The 20,424-nt window shown below is 43.6% G+C and overlaps 1 protein-coding gene across 2 annotated transcripts in view; it reads left to right on the top strand.

The window, feature by feature from the left end:
* The window catches only part of LOC126203429 (bifunctional 3'-phosphoadenosine 5'-phosphosulfate synthase), a 365,659-nt gene that overhangs the window by 160,295 nt on the left and 184,940 nt on the right, over window positions 1-20,424 (top strand). The gene's annotated exons all lie outside the window — the stretch shown is intronic.

The raw sequence follows: 20,424 nt of genomic DNA, 5'->3' as shown, positions 1-20,424 counted from the left end.
ATATTGGGCAGTAGTGTTACACAAACTAGCAGACGCTACTCCATTTGCTATGTTAGCAGTGCCAATTTTTAAATCCACTACTTGGAGTTCTAGTGCTCCTACTTTGTAAGAAGCCTTTTTCTAGAATTGTTCGCACATCTTAACAAAATCATTTGCTGCCTTTTGATTTCTGTTTTACAAATATTCAGTTTAAAATTTACTTCTGCAACCTAATCAGAGCAAAGTCTGGAATCCTTACCTATTCTTTCTTTAACCTCGTTTCTAACAATTCATTCATCTATTTGTCTTGATTATGAATTTACTGATTTCAGTTTCGAAAATGTTTTCTAATCTGAATAACTAATTCTCTGCTTTGATTTTCAAATTATGATGATTGGAATCAGTTTTATAATTTTAACTATTCTGTTTTCATTTTCTCCTTTATTTCTTTATTACTGGATTCCGATTCATGCTTTCAATTATCCTTTAAATCCCTGTTACTGGATTCCATTTTATTTTGCAATTAATTAATACTATATTCCATTTTATTTCGTAGTTCACTGTCACTTCATTTTAACTGTCCATTGCCAGCTTCAGTTTCAGCAAACAACAACTGGGTCCGTTCCGACATCCCTACAGTTCCACTTTGCGTTTCAACCCGTCTCAGTGGAATGTCTTGTGTTTTCGTGCGACACCCAGCGTCAACGGAAAGCGCCAATTTGTTTCACGTTAAAAGCAAAATGACTTTTGAAGCGTAATTTTACGTGTCCACTCGATAGGTCAGTCCCAGATGTGTCTAGCGCGTTATTAGTTTTATTTATAAGTAAAATACGGAGAATAGCCAGCCTGGCACCAGCCTGGCCCACACTCATTGTTACTACCATGCAGCAGCGCTGCTCGATCGCTGCTTGATTACTGGATATTCTTAGTCTCTTACTGTCCCTGTGACTACATATTGGTAAAACAAATATAGCACTAGACTACCCTGGGACTGCCCCAAGGAATGTAACGGGAAACAAACGGGCGCTTTCCCTTGACACTGGGGGCCGAGTGAATAACTTGAGGAGCAGTCTTTGTTTTAGCTGACTCAACTACACATTGCAAACCTGAAATTCCAAGTACCTGTCATTCAGAGAAAATGCGCCTGACGTCTCTTAGGAAGGATACAAGCTATATAGAACTGTTGTCTTATTACAAGCTGCATTTTACCAAAAAATTATTCATCTTGTTTGGCGAGCTATATAAGTCTAATTAACGTTCTGATTATTTAATTTACCCTATTCAACTGATATTAATGATCTAACACTTGTCATATGACTTCCCAAGTGCTATTCTATTGTAGTAGCTGTATGACTACCTCACGGTAAAACAAACCAAGGCAATTCATGCGCATTCTTTGATTATTCATTTAACTATCCTCACGAACTTGCTGCTTCATTAGAATTTTTTCAAAGACAATTTTAATTGCAACTTACGAGGTAATAATTTATGTTTCACTTTTATCATTTGTCAGGTAGGTGCGTGTGCACCCATTGCAGGTTCTTGGACCGCGACCTTGCTTACGTACATACGTCCTTGTGCTCTTCTTCATTCATATAAGAGCAAGACCTCTGAGCTGCTACTGTTCTGAATGTAGACCACTTTCTCCTACACTGCGCGTTCTCAGAAACCTCACGTAACGTGTCTCGAGAATTGTATCTGACTATCGTAGTCTGCAGTAAATCAGCATTACGGCGGTCCTTGTGGCTAGAACCATGGAAAACTACCAGCTCACAATGAATGGCGCCGGTATAAATAGGTGTGATCTCCATCTGACATCACTTCTCGTTTTGTCTTCTAATTAGACGAATCTGCTTTTACCTGAGATATTGCTGCTTGTTTTATTTTGCTGTTTCTTGCTGTGCGACTGTCCAGATGATGATGATGATGATGATTGGATTGTGGGGCGCTCAACTACGCGGTTATCAGCGCCCATACAAATTCCCAACCTTTGCTCAGTCCAAACTCGCCACTTTCAAATGGTTCAAATGGCTCTGAGCACTATGCGACTTAACTTCTGCGGTCATCAGTCGCCTAGAACTTAGAACTAATTAAACCTAACTAACCTAAGGACATCACACACATCCATGCCCGAGGCAGGATTCGAACCTGCGACCGGAGCGGTCGCTCGGCTCCAGACTGTAGCGCCTAGAACCGCACGGCCACTCAGGCCGGCTCGCCGCTTTCATGAATGATGATGAAATGATGAGGACAACACAAACACCCAGTCATCTCGAGGGAGGTGAAAATCCCTGAACCCGCGGGGAATCGAACCCGGGACCCCGTGCTCGGGAACCGAGAACGCCACCTCGAGACCACGAGCTGCGGACGACAGTCAAGAGCTCAGGTAGTAAGTCAGTAAGGGGCAAGAAGTGAAAGACAAAAGGTGAAAGGAAGGTATAGAGGGACTATACCAGTAAAATGAAGGCCACATGATGGAGAGAGAAGAGAAACTAAATGGAGATGGGTGCGAGAAGAATTTGGCAGAGCATTGAAATCCCTAGGTGGAACAAGCCCCTGGAATTAACGACGTTACCTCAGAATTATTGACAACCTTGGGAGGGCCAGTCGTGACAAAATTTCAAATAACTCTCCGGAATGCAGCCAGGTGCCGTCGTCAACAACTGGCCATATTTAGACAGGTGCACGTCCTGTCATTTTCAAGGCCCCTGACAACCCCCTTATTTTCCTTTCCGTCATCAACCGAATCAACAAAATTCAACGACAGCTTACTTCCTACTCTCTTGTCCTGAAAGTAACAGGGTGTTCACTTTTCGAAATATGGGCGGCTGTCAAACGACGTCACTCGAGTGCATATCCGTAAGTTACACTGCTGGCCATTAAAATTGCTGCACAAAGAAGAAATGCAGATGATAAAAGGGTATTCATTGAACAGATATACTAGAACTGACATGTGATTACATTTTCACGCAATTTGGGTGCATAGATCCTGAGAAATCAGAACCCAGAACAACCACCTCTGGCCGTAATAACGGCCTTGATACGCCTGGGCATTGACTCAAACAGAGCTTGGATGGCGTGTACAGGTACAGCTGCCCATGCAGCTTCACCACGATACCACAGTTCATCAAGAGTAGTGACTGGCGTATTGTGACGAGCCAGTTGCTCGGCCACCATTGACCAGACGTTTTCAGTTGGTGAGACATCTGGAGAATGTGCTGGCCAGAGTAGCAGTCGAACATTTTCTGTATCCAGAAAGGCCCGTACAGGACCTGCGACTGCGGTCGTGCATTATCTTGCTGAAATGTAGGGTTTCAAATGGTTTAAATGGCTCTGAGCGCTATGGGACTCAACTTCTGAGGTCATTAGTCCCCTAGAACTTAGAACTAGTTAAGCCTAACTAACCTAAGGACATCACCCACATTCATGCTCGAGGCAGGATTCGAACCTGCGACCGTAGCGATTTCGCGGTTCCAGACTGCAGCGACTAGAACCGCACGGTCACTTCGGCCGGCGTTGGGTTTCACAGGGATCGAATGAAAGGTAGAGCGACGGGTCGTAACACATCTGTAATGTAACGTCCACTGTTCTAAGTGCCGTCAATGCGAACAAGAGGTGACCGAGACGTGTAACCAATGGCACCCCATACCATCACGCCGGGTGATACGCCAGTATGGCGATGACGAATACACGCTTCCAATGTGCGTTCACCGCGATGTAGCCAAACACGGATGCGAACATCATGATGCTTTAAACAGAACCTGGATTCATCCGAAGAAATGACGTTTTGCCATTCGTGCACCCAGGTTCGTCGTTGAGTACACCACCGCAGGCGCTCCTGTCTGTGATGCAGCGTCATGGGTAACCGCAGCCATGGTCTCCTAGCTGATAGTCCATGCTGCTGCAAACGTCGTCGAACTGTTCGTGCAGATGGTTGTTGTCTTGCAAACGTCTCCGTCTCTTGACTCATCTGTCATCTCGACTGCTAGTGATACGAGGCCGTTGGGATCCAGCACGGCGTTCCGTATTGCCCTCTTGTACCCACCGATTCCATATTCTGCTAGCATTCATTGGATCTCGACCAACGCGAGCAGTAGTGTAGCGATACGATAAACCGCAATCGCGATAGGCTACAATCCGACCTTTTTCAAAGTCGGAAACGTGATGGTACGCATTACTTCTCCTTACACGAGGCTTCACAACAACGTTCACCAGGCAACGCCAGTCAACTGCTGTTTGTGTATGAGAAATCGGTTGGAAACTTTCTTTAATGTCAGCACGTTGTAGGTGTCGCCACCGGCGCCAACCTTGTGTGAATGCTCTGAAAAGCTGATCATTTGCATATCACAGCATCGTATTCCTGTCGGTTAAATTTCGCGTCTGTAGCACGTCATATTCGTGGTGTAGAAATTTTAATGGCCAGTATTGTATTTGAAGACTGTATACGCGGGGAGAAACTCAGGTCTGATACACACACATAATCTGTACATATACGCATACGTACGAGTATAATCTGAAGAAAAAAACGATGCATCATAAAGGAGTTATCGGGGTGGGATGTGATGTACATAAACAGACAAACAAATGATTACAATTTCAGAAAAATGAGATGATTTATTCAAAAGAAAAAGCTTCACAAATTGAGCATGTCACTAACGCGATAGTGCCCAATTCTGTCCAACTGGCGCGTTAGATCGTCAAAATTTCGAGCTGTTAAGAGGGCCCTGCCCATAAAGCTTCAAACTTCTCAATTGGGTATATATCCGGCGATCTTACTGACCATGGGAGGGTTTGGCAGGCAAGAAGACAAGCGGTAGAAACTCTCGCTATGTGCGGGTGGCGGGTGGACATGATCTTACTGAAATGTAACCCCACGATGGCATGCCATGAAGGGAACAATACGGGGCGTTGAATATCGTCGACGTACCGCTGTGCTGTAAGAGTGCCGCGGATGCAACCAAAGGTGTCCTGCTATGAAAAGAAATTGAACCCCAGACTATCTCTCTTGGTTGTCGGGTTGTATGGAGGTCGACACGGAGGTCAGTGTCCCACCGCTGTGCGGAGCATCTCCAGGCACGTCATCGCTTGTCACTGGAACTAAATATCTGAGAAATTTCTTTTATTTCCATCATTACTTCTTCGATTTACAGATTGAACAGTAGGGGCCAAAGACTACATCCCTGTCTTACACCCTCATTAATCTAAGCGCTTTTTCTTTGGTCTTTCAGTCTTTATTATTCCCTCTTGGCTCTTGTACATATTGTATACGAGTATTACCGGTATCTCCCTATAGCTCAGCCCTATTTTTCTCAGAATTTCGAACATCTTGCACCATTTGGAGCACGGCGTTGTATGGTAGTGAAACATGGACTGTGGGAAAACCGGAACAGAAGAGAATCGAAGCGTTTGAGACGTGGTGCTACAGACGAACGTTGAAAATTAGGTGGACTGAGAAGGTAGGGAATGAGGAAGTTCTGTGCAAAACCAGAGAGGAAAGGAATATGTGGAAAACACTGACAAGGAGAAGGGACAGGATGATACGACATCTGTTAAGACATCAGGGAGTGACTACCATAGTATTAGAGGGAGCTGTAGAGGGCAAAAACTGTAGAGGAAGACAGAGATTGGTATAATTCCAGCAAATAATTGAGTACGTAGGTTGCAAAAAATGGCTCTGAGCACTAGGGGACTCAACTTCTGAGGTCATCAGTCCCCTAGAACTTAGAACTACTTAAACCTAACTAACCTAAGGACATCACACAACACCCAGTCATCACGAGGCAGAGAAAATCCCTGACCCCGCCGGGAAGTAGGTTGCAAGTGCTACTCTTAGACGAAGAGGGTGGCCCAGGAGAGGAATTCGTGGTGGGCCGCATCAAAACAGTCAGTAGACAGATAACTCAAAAAAAAGTAAGGCACTGATCGCATATGTAAAGAAAGTAATCATTATTAGGTAACGCCCAATTGGTATGCAACACACTTAATGTACAGGTAATGCGGGTATGACTTACACTGACCAAAGCTACTAGAAAACTATCGTAATCAGTGTTTACTTATGATAGTCCACGGTAGCCTGTGGTAGTTTTACAACTGTAGCCAGTGCTCACACAGATCTGACTGCAAAGGTTTCAGTGAGCACCAAGTTAGTATATGCCGGTAGTTATTGGGTAACACCAATACTTTACTTTCCGTATTTTGTGTTCCTTCCTCTCTGGAGAACATCATGTAAGTAACTGGCTCCCCAATCAGCACACATATAGTTCAGCTACCAGGCAACAGCTAAGCTGCAGTGGGTGGGAAACTTGCTCTGAGCACCGAATAGCGTCTCAAGCAAGCAGCGCATGCCAACCAGTTGGACGACCTTCAGTGTGAAATGTGCCTTAAAGGTTCTTGGCAACGCTGCGACAGTTGACGCAATTATACGGATGCAAGGTATACAGAAAACCGTCCATTTGCCATGAATGGCACCTGTCATGACAGACGTCTTTCTGCTTGTGGCGTAGAGCCATCAGCATGGCAATACCGGAGCACGTCGAGTCCCTCTACTGTGGATCGGCCCGTCCAGCATGGTTTAGGGCCGACGTGCTCAGTCGTTTTAGGCTTAACACCTGCTGCATGCAATGTACTCCATTTAGAGGTCTACTGACTTTATGAATTTTTAAGTTTTAAGCATAAAACAACACAATGTTCAAAATTAGTCATTCAATTACACAAAATACATAAAAGTTGTAGGCCTATTACCCAATTTTCAAGTTATTACACAAGCGAAAAAATTGCGCACCGTCAAAAATGTTTGTACGTGTGTATTGTATGTTAACCGGGGACCTAGAAACGACGGAGAGCTACCGCAGTCCATCCCTCCGCCGCCCCACACCGAACCCAGGGCTATTGTGCGGTTCGGCCCCCGGTGGACCCCCCCAGGGTACGTCTCACACCAGACGAGTGTAACCCCTATGTTTGCGTGGAAGAGTAATAGTGGTGTATGCGTACATGGAGAACTTGTTTGCTCAGCAATCGCCGACATAGTGTAACTGAGGCGGAATAAGGGAACCAGCCCGCATTCGCCGAGGTAGATGGAAGACCGCCTAAAAACTATCCACAGACTGGCCGGTTCACCGGACCTCGACACAAATCTGCCGGGCGGATTCGTGCCGGGGACCAGGCGCTCCTTCCCGCCCGGAAAGCCGTGCGTTAGACCGCACGGCCAACCGGGCGGGCTTGAATAATATTTAGTGAGATACTTGGCTTTGCATGTCATTCGCAAGTTTATTGAAATCTGGTGAATAATTTGTCAGAGCCAACCTTATGCAGTCTGGAAGATGAGGATTAGTCAGTTTATTTCTGCACTTAGATTTCACTATGTTCATTGTTTAAAACGCTGCGTTAGATACATAACTTCATCCAAAAAAGGATGAAACCTACGGTGCCACTTTTATAATATTTGGGTAGGTTTTTAAACTCACTAATTTCCCAAAGTTATCTTAATTGTTTTCTGACTCTAAGGAAACGTCAATTTTAAATTTCATTATTTCCTCTTCAACTTCAGTCTCACCACAAGAGAAAAGACTACTCGTTTTACTTGAAATATCTTTCACATCCACTGTTCTGAAAAGTTGAGCTATGAAAGCTAGAAGAGGTTCCAATGCCTTGAAATCTGAAAATAAGTTTTCAAACTCTGCCTTCAGTGCTATTAGGCTGGTCGTATACTTCTTTGCAGTTTCGTCATCCAATGATGTTTGTTGATTCGACAGTTATGACTGTATTTAAGGAAAGTGTTGTGTTCCACATTTAATTTCGTAACTGCGCTTCCCAGAGGTAGTAGTAACCTCACCATTCAGAAGGAAACTATTGCTTGGCGCTGGCGTTAAAGGCAGTGCAAAGCAGATGGAGACGAAATAGGCGGAGACACTGTTGTCAGATTTACCACCTACAAATGCCGAACGAAACACTCATGTCAACAAACTGGTGCTTTACAAGAATATGTGAGAACAGATTTCGGACGAAGATTTTGAAAGATCAACTCATGAAGCCATGGCGATCGAGGGGTCGATCGCGATCGATGGGATGAACTCTCCTGGCGTAGTGGAACACTTGCTGTATCACTGACTGCGGAGAGCGACTCAGAAGGGTACCTGGCACCCACCTACTATAACAAATACAAAAGAGGTAGCCGTGCCGAATGACGTAGACCACGTCCCTCATGAACTGCCCCGTCAAGCGGACCCTTCTTTCAGTCAGATTGTGCTAGAGATCTCTTTTCATCCCAGGTCGATTCAGCACCTCGTCATTAGTTATACGACCCACCCACCTAATCTTTACATTCAGTGAATAGCACCTCATTTCAAAAGCTTCTATTCTGTTCTTTTCTGAATTGTTTATCATCCACGTTTCACTTCTGTACAAGGCCAGACACCACAAAAATTCTACGAAACTTCTTAACACTGAAATTTATATTCTACGTCTTTATTCTTTCCTAACACTTAAATTTATTCAGAAACCCTTACTTGATGTTGATAGACTGTATTTCATATTCTATCCGATTATCATCAGTTACTGTGCGGCCCGTATTTTCTGATTTAAGTCCGTCGACATCACCTGTTTTAATTCATACATTCCATTATCTTTGTTTTACTTTTGTCGATTTTCATGTAGTAACCTCTATAGGGTAACATATCACTTTGTCAAAGTGGTGGGTTACGCGCGGTATTTAAGACCGACGAACGATGATCGTCGACTACTGAAGCACGTTCATTTAATGTAGTCTGTAAAGTGGTACACACATATTGAGCGAGTGATTTTTCTATAAGCGCAAATATGTTGCTAATGGACGGGGCGACACCGGTGGCGGCCATTTGCTGCTCTTAATACATTGAAGCACTAAAGAAACTGGTATAGGGATGCGTATTCAAATACAGATACATGTAAACACGCAAAATACGTCGCTGCGGTCAGCAACGTCTACGTAAGACAAGTGTCTGGCGCAATTGTTCAATTGTTCAATTGCTTCAATGGCAGATTATGAAGACTTAAGTGAGTTTGAACGTGACGTTATAGTCGGCGCACGAGCAATGGAACACAGCATCTCCGAGGTAGCGATGAAGTGGGGATTTTCCCGTACGAGCATTTCACGACTTTACCCTGAATATCAGGAATCCGGTAAAACATCACATCTCCTACATCGCCGCGGCCGGAAAAAGATCCTGCAGGAACGGGACCAACGACGACTGAAGAGAATCGTTCTGTCAGAGGTGCAACCCTTCCGCAAATTGCTGCAGATTTCGATGATGACCCATCAACAAGTGTGAGCGTGCAAACCATTCAACGAAACATCATCGACATGGGCTTTCGGAGCTTAAGGCCCATTCGCGTACCCATGATGACTGCACGGCACAAAGCTTTGCTCCTCGTCTGGGCCCATCAATACCGACATTGGACTGTTGATGACTGGAGACATGTTGCCTGGTCGGACGAGTCTCGTATCAAATTGTATGTAGCGGATGAACGTGTACGGGTATGGAGACAACCTCATGAATCCAATGACCCTATATGTCAGCAGGGGACTGTTCAAGCTGATGGAGGCTCTGTAAAAGTGTGGGGCGTGTGCAGTTGGAGTGATATAAGACCCCTGATACGTCTAGATATGGCTCGGGTGACACGTACGTAAGCATCCTGTCTGATCACCTGCATCCATTCATGTCCATGGTGCATTTCGACGGACTTGGGCAATTCTAGCAGGACGATGCGACACCCCACACGTCCAGAATTGCTACAGAGTGGCTCCAGGAACACTCTTCTGAGTTTAAACCCTTCCGCTGGCCACCAAACTTCCCAGACATGAACATTATTGAACATATCTGGGATGACTTGCAACGAGCTGTTCCGAAGAGATCTCGACTTCCTCGTACTCTGACAGATTTATGGACATCCCTGCAGGATCCATGGTGTCAATTCCCTCCAGCACTACTTCAGACATTAGTCCACTCCAAGCCACGTCGTCTTGCGACAGTTCTGCGTACTCGCGGGGGCCACACACGATATTAGATCATGTACCAGTTTCTTTGGCTCTTTAGTACATTTCTCCGTGCAGCGGATCCCCGCCTCAGAGTTATGTAGGCCTCCATGGAAGAAGATGTCCTTGAGAATGCATAAGAAAAGTCATAGAACAAAAGAGGTTCGAGAGTAGGGATGCTATGACCTGTGCTTTGGTTCCTTGCGAATGTTGTGGAAATATACGTGTTAAGAAAACACAGAATTGTTTGTCCTGTGTGTAAAAAGCTGTTGTAATATATTTAGTAGTGTGCAGAAAAGTAGTCTGTTGTCGAATTTGCAGCACTCAGAAGCACGTCAAAAAAGGAGAAGAAGTCAGTGACACGATGCATACATGGTATAATAGGTTGACGGCACTTTGGTGGACAGAGAAACATTAAGTAATGACGCAGATAAGGAGACATAAAGTTTTTGACATTAACAGCCTATCCTACAGCTAGAGTGTTGCAGTATTCACCGAAAACTGCCACGGAGATACCCAGGAAACAATTATTCTCTTTTTAAGGTACTGCCCGTTCCCTTCAACTGAGCTTCCAAGGCCTTTGCCGCGTCAGATAGAACTCCAGTATTGTAACGGAAAGCTGACGGTTTTTATTTCTTCTTTTTATTTCTTTTACAGAAGCGGCAAATTTTCCCAATACCTTTCCAACAAATCTAAGCCTTCCATTCGGCTTCACTAATACAGATTTCATATGATCGTCCCATTTCATACCGCTACTTAGTATTACCCCTAAATATTTATACGATGTCACCGGCATAAGATGTCCACCAGATACCAGATATATTGTGGTCAGATATTATAAACTACTTTCTCTTTGTTGTAGGCATGATCTTACATTTATGAACATTTAAAGATAGCTGACATTCATCACAAAGTGGAAATTTTATCCAAGTCTTCCTGCAATATCTTACGACAATCCAACGACGATACTTCCCTATACATATCTGTATCGTCACCGAACAGCATAATAGCCCTCCGATCCTATCTGATGAATCGTTTATATGTACTTGAGAACGAACGTAAGTTCTGAGTGAAACTTGGACCATACATAATAAGATACACGACAGTATGGTAGGAAAGGCCCCGGGAGTAGACTACTGATAGCCTTGGGAGAGCCAGCTCTGACAAAACTCTACCATCTGGTGAGCAAGATGTATGAGACAGGCGAAATACCCTCAGACTTCAAGAAAAATATAATAATTCCAATCCCAAAGAAAGCAGATGTTGACACATGTGAAAATTACCGAACTATCAGTTTAATAAGTCACGGCTGCGGAGTACTAACACGAATTCTTTACAGACGAATGGAAGAACTGGTAGAAGCTGACTTGGGGGAAGATCAGTTTGGATTCCGCAGAAATGTTGGAACACGTGAGGCAATACTGACCCTACGACTTATCTTAGAAGCTAGATTAAGGAAAGGCAAACCTACGTTTCTAGCATTTATAGACTTAGAGAAAGCTTTTGACAATGTTGACTGGAATTCTCTCTTTCAAATTCTGAAGGTGGCAGGGGTCAAATACAGGGAGCGAAAGGCTATTTACAATTTGTACAGAAACCAGTTGTCAGTTATAATAGCCGAGGGGTATGAAAGGGAAGCAGTGGTTGGGAAGGCAGTGAGACAGGATTGTAGCCCATCCCTGATGTTAATCAATATTGAGCAAGCAGTAAAAGAAACAAAAGAAAAATACAGACTAGGAATTAAAATCAATGGAGAAGAAATAAATACTTTGAGGTTTGCCCATGACATTGTAATTCTGTGAGAGACAGCAAAGGACCTGGAAGAGCAGTTGAACTGAATGGGCAGTGTCTTGAGATGAAGATATAAGATGAACATCAACAAAAGCAAAACGAGGATAATGGAATGTAGTCGAATTAAATCGGGTGATGCTGAGGGAATTAGATTAGGAAATGGGACACTTAAAGTAGTAGATGAGTTTTGCTATTTGGGGAGCAAGATAACTGATGATGGTCGAAGTAGAGAGGATATAAAATGTAGACTGGCAATAGCAAGGAAAGCGTTTCCAATGAAGAGAAATCGAGTATAGACTTAAGCGTCAGGAAGTCGTTTCTGGAAGTATTGCCATGTATGGAAGTGAAAAATGGACGATAAATAAACTAGACAAGAAGAGGATAGAAACTTTCGAAATGTGGTACTACAGAAGAATGCTGAAGATTAGAAGGGTAGATCACATAACTAATGAGGAGGTACTGAACAGAAATGAGGAGAAGAGATATTTGTGGCACAACTCGACTACAAGAAGGGATCGGTTGGTAGGACGTGTTCTGAGGCATCAAGGGATCACCAATTTAATATTGGAGGGCAGCGTGGAGGGTAAAAATCGTAGAGGGACACCAAGAGATTAAAGCACTAAGCAGATTCAGAAGGATGTAGGTTGCAGTAGGTACTGGGGGATGGAGACGCTTGCACAGGATAGAGTAGCATGGAGAGCTGCCATCAAACCAGTCTCTGGCCTGAAGACCACAACAACAATGGTAGGAAAGATATCTGGAAGAAATACGCAATGAGACGAACAAAAATGAAATTTTTATGCAAAGACAATAATTGGACTGAAGTCACCGCGACTTATGATACACCCCTGGACATTACAAAGGCGGGACGTGTTTCTTAATAGGGTGAGTTATCACCACGGAGACCAGTGCATGCGCCGCAACATGCTGTCATGCTGGTCACAAGTTTGGTAATGAGTTCTTGTAGTAGGCCGTTCCATTCCTCCACCAGCACTGTTGACAATGGCTGGATGGTCGTTGGTGCATGTGAATGTGACGCAATACATTTTCCCACCGCGTCCCACACGTATTCGATGAGGTTTAAGTCAAAGGAAAGGGCAGGCCTGTCCATTCGCCGAATACACTCTCAAATGGCTCTGAGCACTACGGGACTTAACATCTGAGGTCATCAGTCCCCTAGAACTTAGAACTACTTAAACCTAACTAACCTAAGGACATCACACACAACCATGCCCGAGGCAGGATTCGAACCTGCGACCGTAGCAGTCGTGCGGTTCCGGACTGAAGCGTCTAAACCGCTCGGCCACCGCGGCCGGCTTGAGGTAGGGAATATTAAAAAAAAGCAACGAATGAGGGATTAAAAATATGTGTCATTTAATGGAAAGTTGTCCGCCCCTGTAGCTGAGTGGTCAGCGTGACAGACTGTCGATCCTAAGGGCCCGGATTCGATTCCCTGCTGGGTCGGAAATTTTCTCCGCTCAGGGACTGGGTGTTGTGTTGTCCTAATCATCATCATTTCATCCCCATCGACACGCAGGTCGCCGAAGTGGCGTCAAATCGAAAGACCTGCACCAGGCGAACGGTCTACCCGACGGGAGGCCCTAGCCACACGACATTTCCATTTTTCAATGGAAAGTTAATCGATATTACCTGTATTTTGACGAGTGCATTTCGAAGGATGATACTTGTTATAAAAACAATCAAAACATTTGTACTTTCGACACCACGAAAATTATACAAATACACATTCATTTTCATCGCAATAGCATCTGTATTTTCTCAAGGCCGCAGGAAACGCCACTGCATTGACGTTATAGAATTAAAATTAAAAAAAAAAAAAAAAAAAAAAAAAAACGCGAAAGATTGAAACAAAATTTGACATTCAATGTGTAATTTTGATTTATAGAGGTTTGTAGTTCTTTTTAACCAATTCCTTGCGGAATGTTCATGATTAATTATATACTAAAAAGGACATTTGAAAAAAAAGGAAACAAACGTAGCACAGACGGGTCTCGAACCAGGGTCGCCTGGACGGGAGTCTCGGTCGCTTGCCACTCGGGTACTCGCTCACTTGCCACAACAGTCAAACTTTTCTGTATATAAAGAGCTGCCGAAACTTTAACAGGCAATATTTCAAAAACGAGGCCGCATTGGCACCTACAGTTTTAGGGTTTGATAGGTGCCTACCCACACTATAAGCAGACGAAGTGGGAGCTCGTAACTCAATGCACCTCACAGAAGGTCCCCTCGTGAGTGAGCGCGCCAAGTTTCCGTCACTTCCGACAGATAGCGTAGCTGTAGGACAGTTTCAAAATGACGTCTGTATGTGATGTACGTTACAAGCAACATGCCGTCAGTGAATTTCTCACTACAGAGGAAGAAACTGTGGGGAATATTCACAAACGCTTGTGCAAAGTCTATGGAGCATCTGCTGTCGACAGAAGTACAGTTAGTCGCTGAGCACGGAGGATGAGGTCATCAGCAGGCGGTTTGACAGAACTCCACGATTTGCAGCGGTCGGGGAGACGATCCACGGCTGTCACACCTGACATGTTGCAGCGAGCTGACGTTGTCATTCGCGAGGACAGACGCATTACAGCTCAGCAGTTGTCAATCAAGAAAGAAAGTGTGGCTCCGCCACCAGGACAAGGATTGGTACCGACAGGGCGAACACGCCCTTGTTTCGCGCTGGAGGTAGGCCATAGAACGAGATGGAGATTAAGTGGAAAAATAGGGTGTGTAGATAAAACATCATCCTTTCGTTTGTGTAATTCTCATTATTTTCAATAAAGAATTGTTGAAGAAAAAAATGCGGTGCATTACTTTCTGGGCAACACTCGTACATTGCAGAGCGTACACTGCCGTCCGTGGTAGTCAGACACCCCATTAAAAACCTTGTCCAGCCTGTTGTAATGTCCAGCAGACCATCAGAAATCGTGATGACTTCAGTTTAATTATTGTCTTTGAATAAAGATGTATCATGTAATACACAAAATATTCCTTAACAAGTGCGTTTTCGAGGGAATAAGGCTCCATTTCCGCTGTTAACTCCGTTATGGCGTCACTTGACCAACGTGCTCAGGAACTTGGACACCCTCTGTCCCGACGCTCTCAGCCTACCTTGAACGTCGTCCAGCAGCTTTGATCAGTTTTACAATAAAAAATCTGGTGTATCTTTTATGCTTCACCATCGCTGGCAGAAGTAATTATTATACGTCTGACGAATGGTGCAAAATTCATGTACAAGCAATTCACGAGATCTGTGCATACTTTTTTCAACGAATAGCTGCTGCACTGTAGTGCAAACTTGTTTCAGCGACACGTTGAACGTATTAGTCCTCGTATTTGCATTATCTTGATGACCAGGTGTAATGTTCGTTTCTCACTGACGAAATGTCAGTAGAAAACAACACCAGATTCATTACAACCTACATTTGCTCCAACAAACGACAAGGTCGCAAACGCGTAGGGATTGCATCATACAACAACAAAAAAAATAATAATACAATATTTGGCATTCTTAGCCTCCGACGAAACAACGTTGGCGTGAAGTTAAAACAATAAATTCCCTACTGTTCGCTTTCTCGCAAAGTAACTGTAAGAACCACAGTGTAAGATCAGAAGTAAGAACCACAGCATTAGATCAGAAGTGCCTGTGAATGTGAGGCAGACCGCGGTTTTGTCCGACCAGCGCCCTTCCGCATTCACTTCTTTTTTTCTACTTCTATTCAAGGCCATGACTATCCGTTTTTGCATCATGAGGAAGTGAATGCGGTCTCCCTTTTTTTCGGCAACGCCGTTCGGATTTATATTGTTTAACGGCAATCGAGCGGGGCTTGTATTTTGTTTTGGCACCATACAGTTGTAGTCAGCGTGCTGGTGAAGAGGAAAAATATTCGCGTAACCCAGTCGTATTCAAGATAAAACAAAGAAAGTGACATTCCTACAAGGACACGTAACAAGTGACAGCTTAGCAGTGACATACAAACAGCAACTGCCAGGGACGTGTCGTACGTTAACAGCTTCACGTCCACAAGTATTTTTTTACTCACAGCGCATGTATACGGTGGTGTAACGTTTTTCGTAGATGATTTAATACGAGAAGTACTGAACGAGAAACATGAACAAGCGACAGCAGTAGAAAATTTGAATCTTCGAAGGAAATATTGTCTATTGCAGAAACGAATAGTGGAACCACGTGCAAGGAAAGGGGAACAAGAAACACAGTCAGAGTAGACAGAAGATGAATCCAAGAGATACGGAATGGAAGTGCAACAGATCACATCAATCCAAAAAGTTTCAAGACTGGATTAATAAAAACAGGAAAGTTGGGGTGGTGGTTTCAGTGCTTCAGGTGTTCTACGCAGTTTCCATCTAGCCGAGTACAACACAAATGACGTCCATACTACCATGTGAAACTGTCAACAAAGTTATTCTTTGGGGTGCTGTTAAGCTCACGCATCGCATTGGCTTGAACGACGGTTATGTCGTCAAAGCGTTGATCCTTCATGTGAGTTTCGGCACTTTATCGCTTTGTGGTAGGGTTGAACTGACAAGACTCCAAGACCAAGACTCGTTACCTATCAAGATTTTTTCGAGAATAGAATTGACCGTGTTTTGCAGTTCAGTCAACTCGCGACACGCATGCACAGTGTGTTGTTTTTGTCAGGAGGTCAAGCAGTGCGGGATAAACTTTGCCCATACTTTTCGTTTCTTCAAAACATTCCAGAGAATGTCTTGAACACTTAATTTAGAGATGTAGTATTGAAGTTTGTGACACAACAAGGCTGATACACTACGGCCGCATCCACTACTTAACACTGCCTGCTCATAGCTGTCTGGTCGGATGTACGTCTGTTACTTTCAATTGTTAATTCAAGCTGCCACTGTAGTTTCTGCACTGACGTCGCTTATACGCTAGGAATAAAATCAGCCTCGGAACTTTTCGGACGGGCGGTTTATGGTCTATTGTTGGTATGAAATAAAAATAAGAAGAAATTGAAACCTCGAGCAAAGTGAGACGGTTCATGTATGAGAAAATAAAATCGAGTTTTGTACCCAAATAGGAAGAACTCTTGACACTACTACTGAAAAAAGTTTGTTCGGACATGCAGAGAATTAATAGCAGAAGATCCACATGTCAAACACTATCGCTTCTTGTGGGGAATAAACCCAAATTATACTAGTATTCGGAATGAAACATTCACTCTGCAGTGGAGTGTGAGCTGATATTGAACTTCCTGGCAGATTAAAACTGTGTGCCGGATCGAGACTCGAACTCGGGACCTTTGCCTTTCGCGGGCAAGTGCTTTTATGCTAGTATTGGGTAAACGAGGTTCCGAAAGATCTGTCAGGTACAGAAACAGAGAAAATAGATACCGACAAAGGGAAATTTTCACTACTAAACTCCAAGTTAATCAAAGGTTTCGAAGAGACAGTTCACGTAGCGTGTGTACACCATGGAGAAAAGGATAAAACGAAGGGGCAGTGACCAATGATGAAAGTACAGTGGTTCATAGATGCCTGAATCCAAAAGAGAAGAAAATGAAGGAACAAATAGAAAATAAATCACTATTGGCGCAGTAAGTTTTTTGCTGTGCTCTGACATAGGATGGAATTGAAAGAGCAGGAATGAATGAAACCATTCATGGAAAAAGAACAGTCTAGCGCCGAATACGTAGCACGAAGTAGGCTCCCAAATTAATGTCTCCTCTCGTGGATTGATTACTTTACAGTAATCAAGCAGGGACTCATGTACACAGCCATACGTTTTCTTATGTTCAGTGAGCAGCTAACAACTACTGCAGTCTATCCGTATGTGTAAATATACTAAATATAACGCATTACCATAGAAGATATAACTGAAACAATAACAAAAAGAATAGCATAAAATACAGTAATAGAATAGAAGCAACCAAAATACCTCGTTAATAAGTAAGAAAGTCAGAGTAATCTTTTGCAAGAAATAAAGACGATTTATCATTATTAGTTAGTTCAGTCAGCAGGAGCAATCTTTCCCCCAAAAAGGCTTTGTTTGTCTGTCGAAGTATCTTTGGGATACTGAAGACACTGTGTGTGTAATAGAATTTTGACTACTAGTTCTACGCCACTCATAACAACGCCATATACGGAAGTGTGTTAACTCTTTTCTTTAGTGTCGAACAGTCGCCGCAATAGAACGTTAAGTGCTGTGACGATAGCGTTGTGGCACCAATTCACACTCCCATATCGCGTTTTTCGCTAGTAAATAATAAACTGTTTACATTCAGAGACCAGTCAGAGAGTGCACTAATGCCTGTCCTAGTTAGAGGTACCTCAGTTTCATTCTTTCTCGAGTGTTACGAAGTACTTTTTATGCAGTCAGTTTCAGATTTATCCCATCCTCATTTCTAACATATACTTCGGTAAAAGTGTTTTGTCCCAGTACATATTTTACTTCATCGTATTCTCATTTCTTCGGCCAATAATTTGAGCTTGCTGTCTTATAGCAGCGTCTACATTACCACTAGTTAGCTACAATTCGCCGTCGTTTTGAAGGCGCCTGTGCTGTATAGCAATAACTTTCGCAGTGGGTGCCGGCCGGAGTGGCCGTGCGGTTCTAGGCGCTACAGTCTGGAGCCGAGCGACCGCTACGGTCGCAGGTTCGAATCCTGCCTCGGGCATGGATGTATGTGATGTCCTTAGGTTAGTTAAGTTTAATTAGTTCTAAGTTATAGGCGACTGATGACCTCAGAAGTTAAGTCGCATAGTGCTCAGAGCCATTTGAACCATTTTTTCGCAGTGGGTTTTCCAAGGCATGTGCCTCTACGCACAGATGCTGCTCCCACAGTCGAGAGCAGTCATCCTAATCAAATATTTTATGTAAACCTATTAACTTGTGATTGCTGAGTTTTGCGAATTGTGATATGAAGCTAGACCATTCATCGAGGTATATGCTCAGCTACAGGTTTGTTATTCTGTTTAAATGACAGCATCTTTAGACACATGTCGCTACATTATATTTATTTATCACACGGAACATTTATCAGACCAAAGTCAATTTATCGGCGTGATAAAATAAAGTGATGAGAACCAACATTACTCCCGCGCGATTTGAGGCGCTATGTCACGGATTGCGCGGTCCCTCCGGCCAGAGGTTCGAGTCCTTCCTCGGGCTTGGGTGTGTGTATTGTTCTTAGTATAGGTTAGTTTACGTAGTGTGTAAGTCGAGGGACCGATGGCCTCAGCAGTTTGGTCCATTAGGAATTCACACACAGCAACATTACTTTCGTTCCGTCACAACCAAAGTTCATAATAGACCTTGGTACAAAACATTTTAAACATGATAAATAGAAGTTTATAACTCAAATTTCTGTTGGCTTCACTTGCAGTTCTTTGCATGATTCTTTGTTTTGATTAATTTTTATCTTTATTTATCAGTTGCGATGTTCAGTTTCCTCATAGTTCACTATACAAGTTAAGTGCACATTGTTGTGCTTGACTTCTTTTGTGAAAAAACCCGTCTAGATTGCTTAATGTATTTCTTTGTTACGTCGTTACGGTTACTACCATGAGCAGATGAAAACTTCGAAAGCTCGGTGTTAATAAAACCTAGGTGATCGGTTTCATTGGTACTGACAATGAACGTTGGTTTACAAATTCTAACTTTTGATCTGATGATGGTAGTAATCAAACCGACATTATAAATAAAGAAATATATCAAACATCTAGAGAGATTTATTCACAAAGTATCCCCAATGACCGCAGAATTATTCAAGAAATTTATTTCCTTCATTAATAGTAGAGTGCTTGACTTCGCTTCAGTTCTGTTTCTTGTCAGTGGCTGAGTTGTAAAAAAACTGTAAAAAAATAAAAAAAGTGTCAGTGACTGTAATTCCAAGGCGGCGTGGGGTAGCCGGGTGGTCTCCGGCGCCTAGCCACGGTTCGCGCGCCTACCCCCTCGGGGGTTCGAATCCTCCGTCAGCCATGGGTGTGTGTGTGTCGTCCTTAGCGTAAGTTAGTGTAAGTGAGATTAAGGAGTGTGTAATCCTAGGGACCGATGACCTCAGTAGTTTGGTCTCATAGGAACTTAACCACCAACCACCACCTCTCTGCAAATCCAAAGCTTAGAGTTTCGATCCCTAGTCACTCCTACGAGTTTGACCTGTCACGTACCACTTTTTCCACCTCCGGCAATGTTTGTTAATGTGAAAAATGATTTGTGATGCACTGCGTTTCGGAGTCCACGTTAAACTATATGTGATCCTATCACTGGATGAGGAAGTCAGTTCAAAGAGCGGAGGAAGGCAATGGTATACTACCCCGAAAAGGACCATGCCAATTAAAGTTGGCTCTGAGCACTATGGGACTTAACACCTGAGGTCATCAGTCTCCTAGAACTTAGAACTAGTTAAACCTAACTAACCTAAGGACACCACACACATCCATGCCCGAAACAGTATTGGAACCTGCGACCCTAGCGGTCGCCCGGTTTCAGACTGAAGCGCCTAGAACCGCTCGGCCACTAAGGCCGGCAATGCCAATTAAAGCACTCGGACGTTCTAACTAACCTCCGGGTTTTGTTCTACGAACCGTATGTGGTCATTTGGATTGTCTGCCAATACCAGCTCCATGGGCTCATGTTTGGTTTGCCGGCCGGAGTGGCC

The sequence above is a fragment of the Schistocerca nitens genome, chromosome 9 (genome assembly GCF_023898315.1).
Source record: "Schistocerca nitens isolate TAMUIC-IGC-003100 chromosome 9, iqSchNite1.1, whole genome shotgun sequence".
Taxonomy (NCBI): Eukaryota; Metazoa; Arthropoda; class Insecta; order Orthoptera; family Acrididae; genus Schistocerca; species Schistocerca nitens.
Note: the sequence above shows the minus strand (reverse complement) of the source record. Positions and strands in the feature narration are given on the sequence as shown.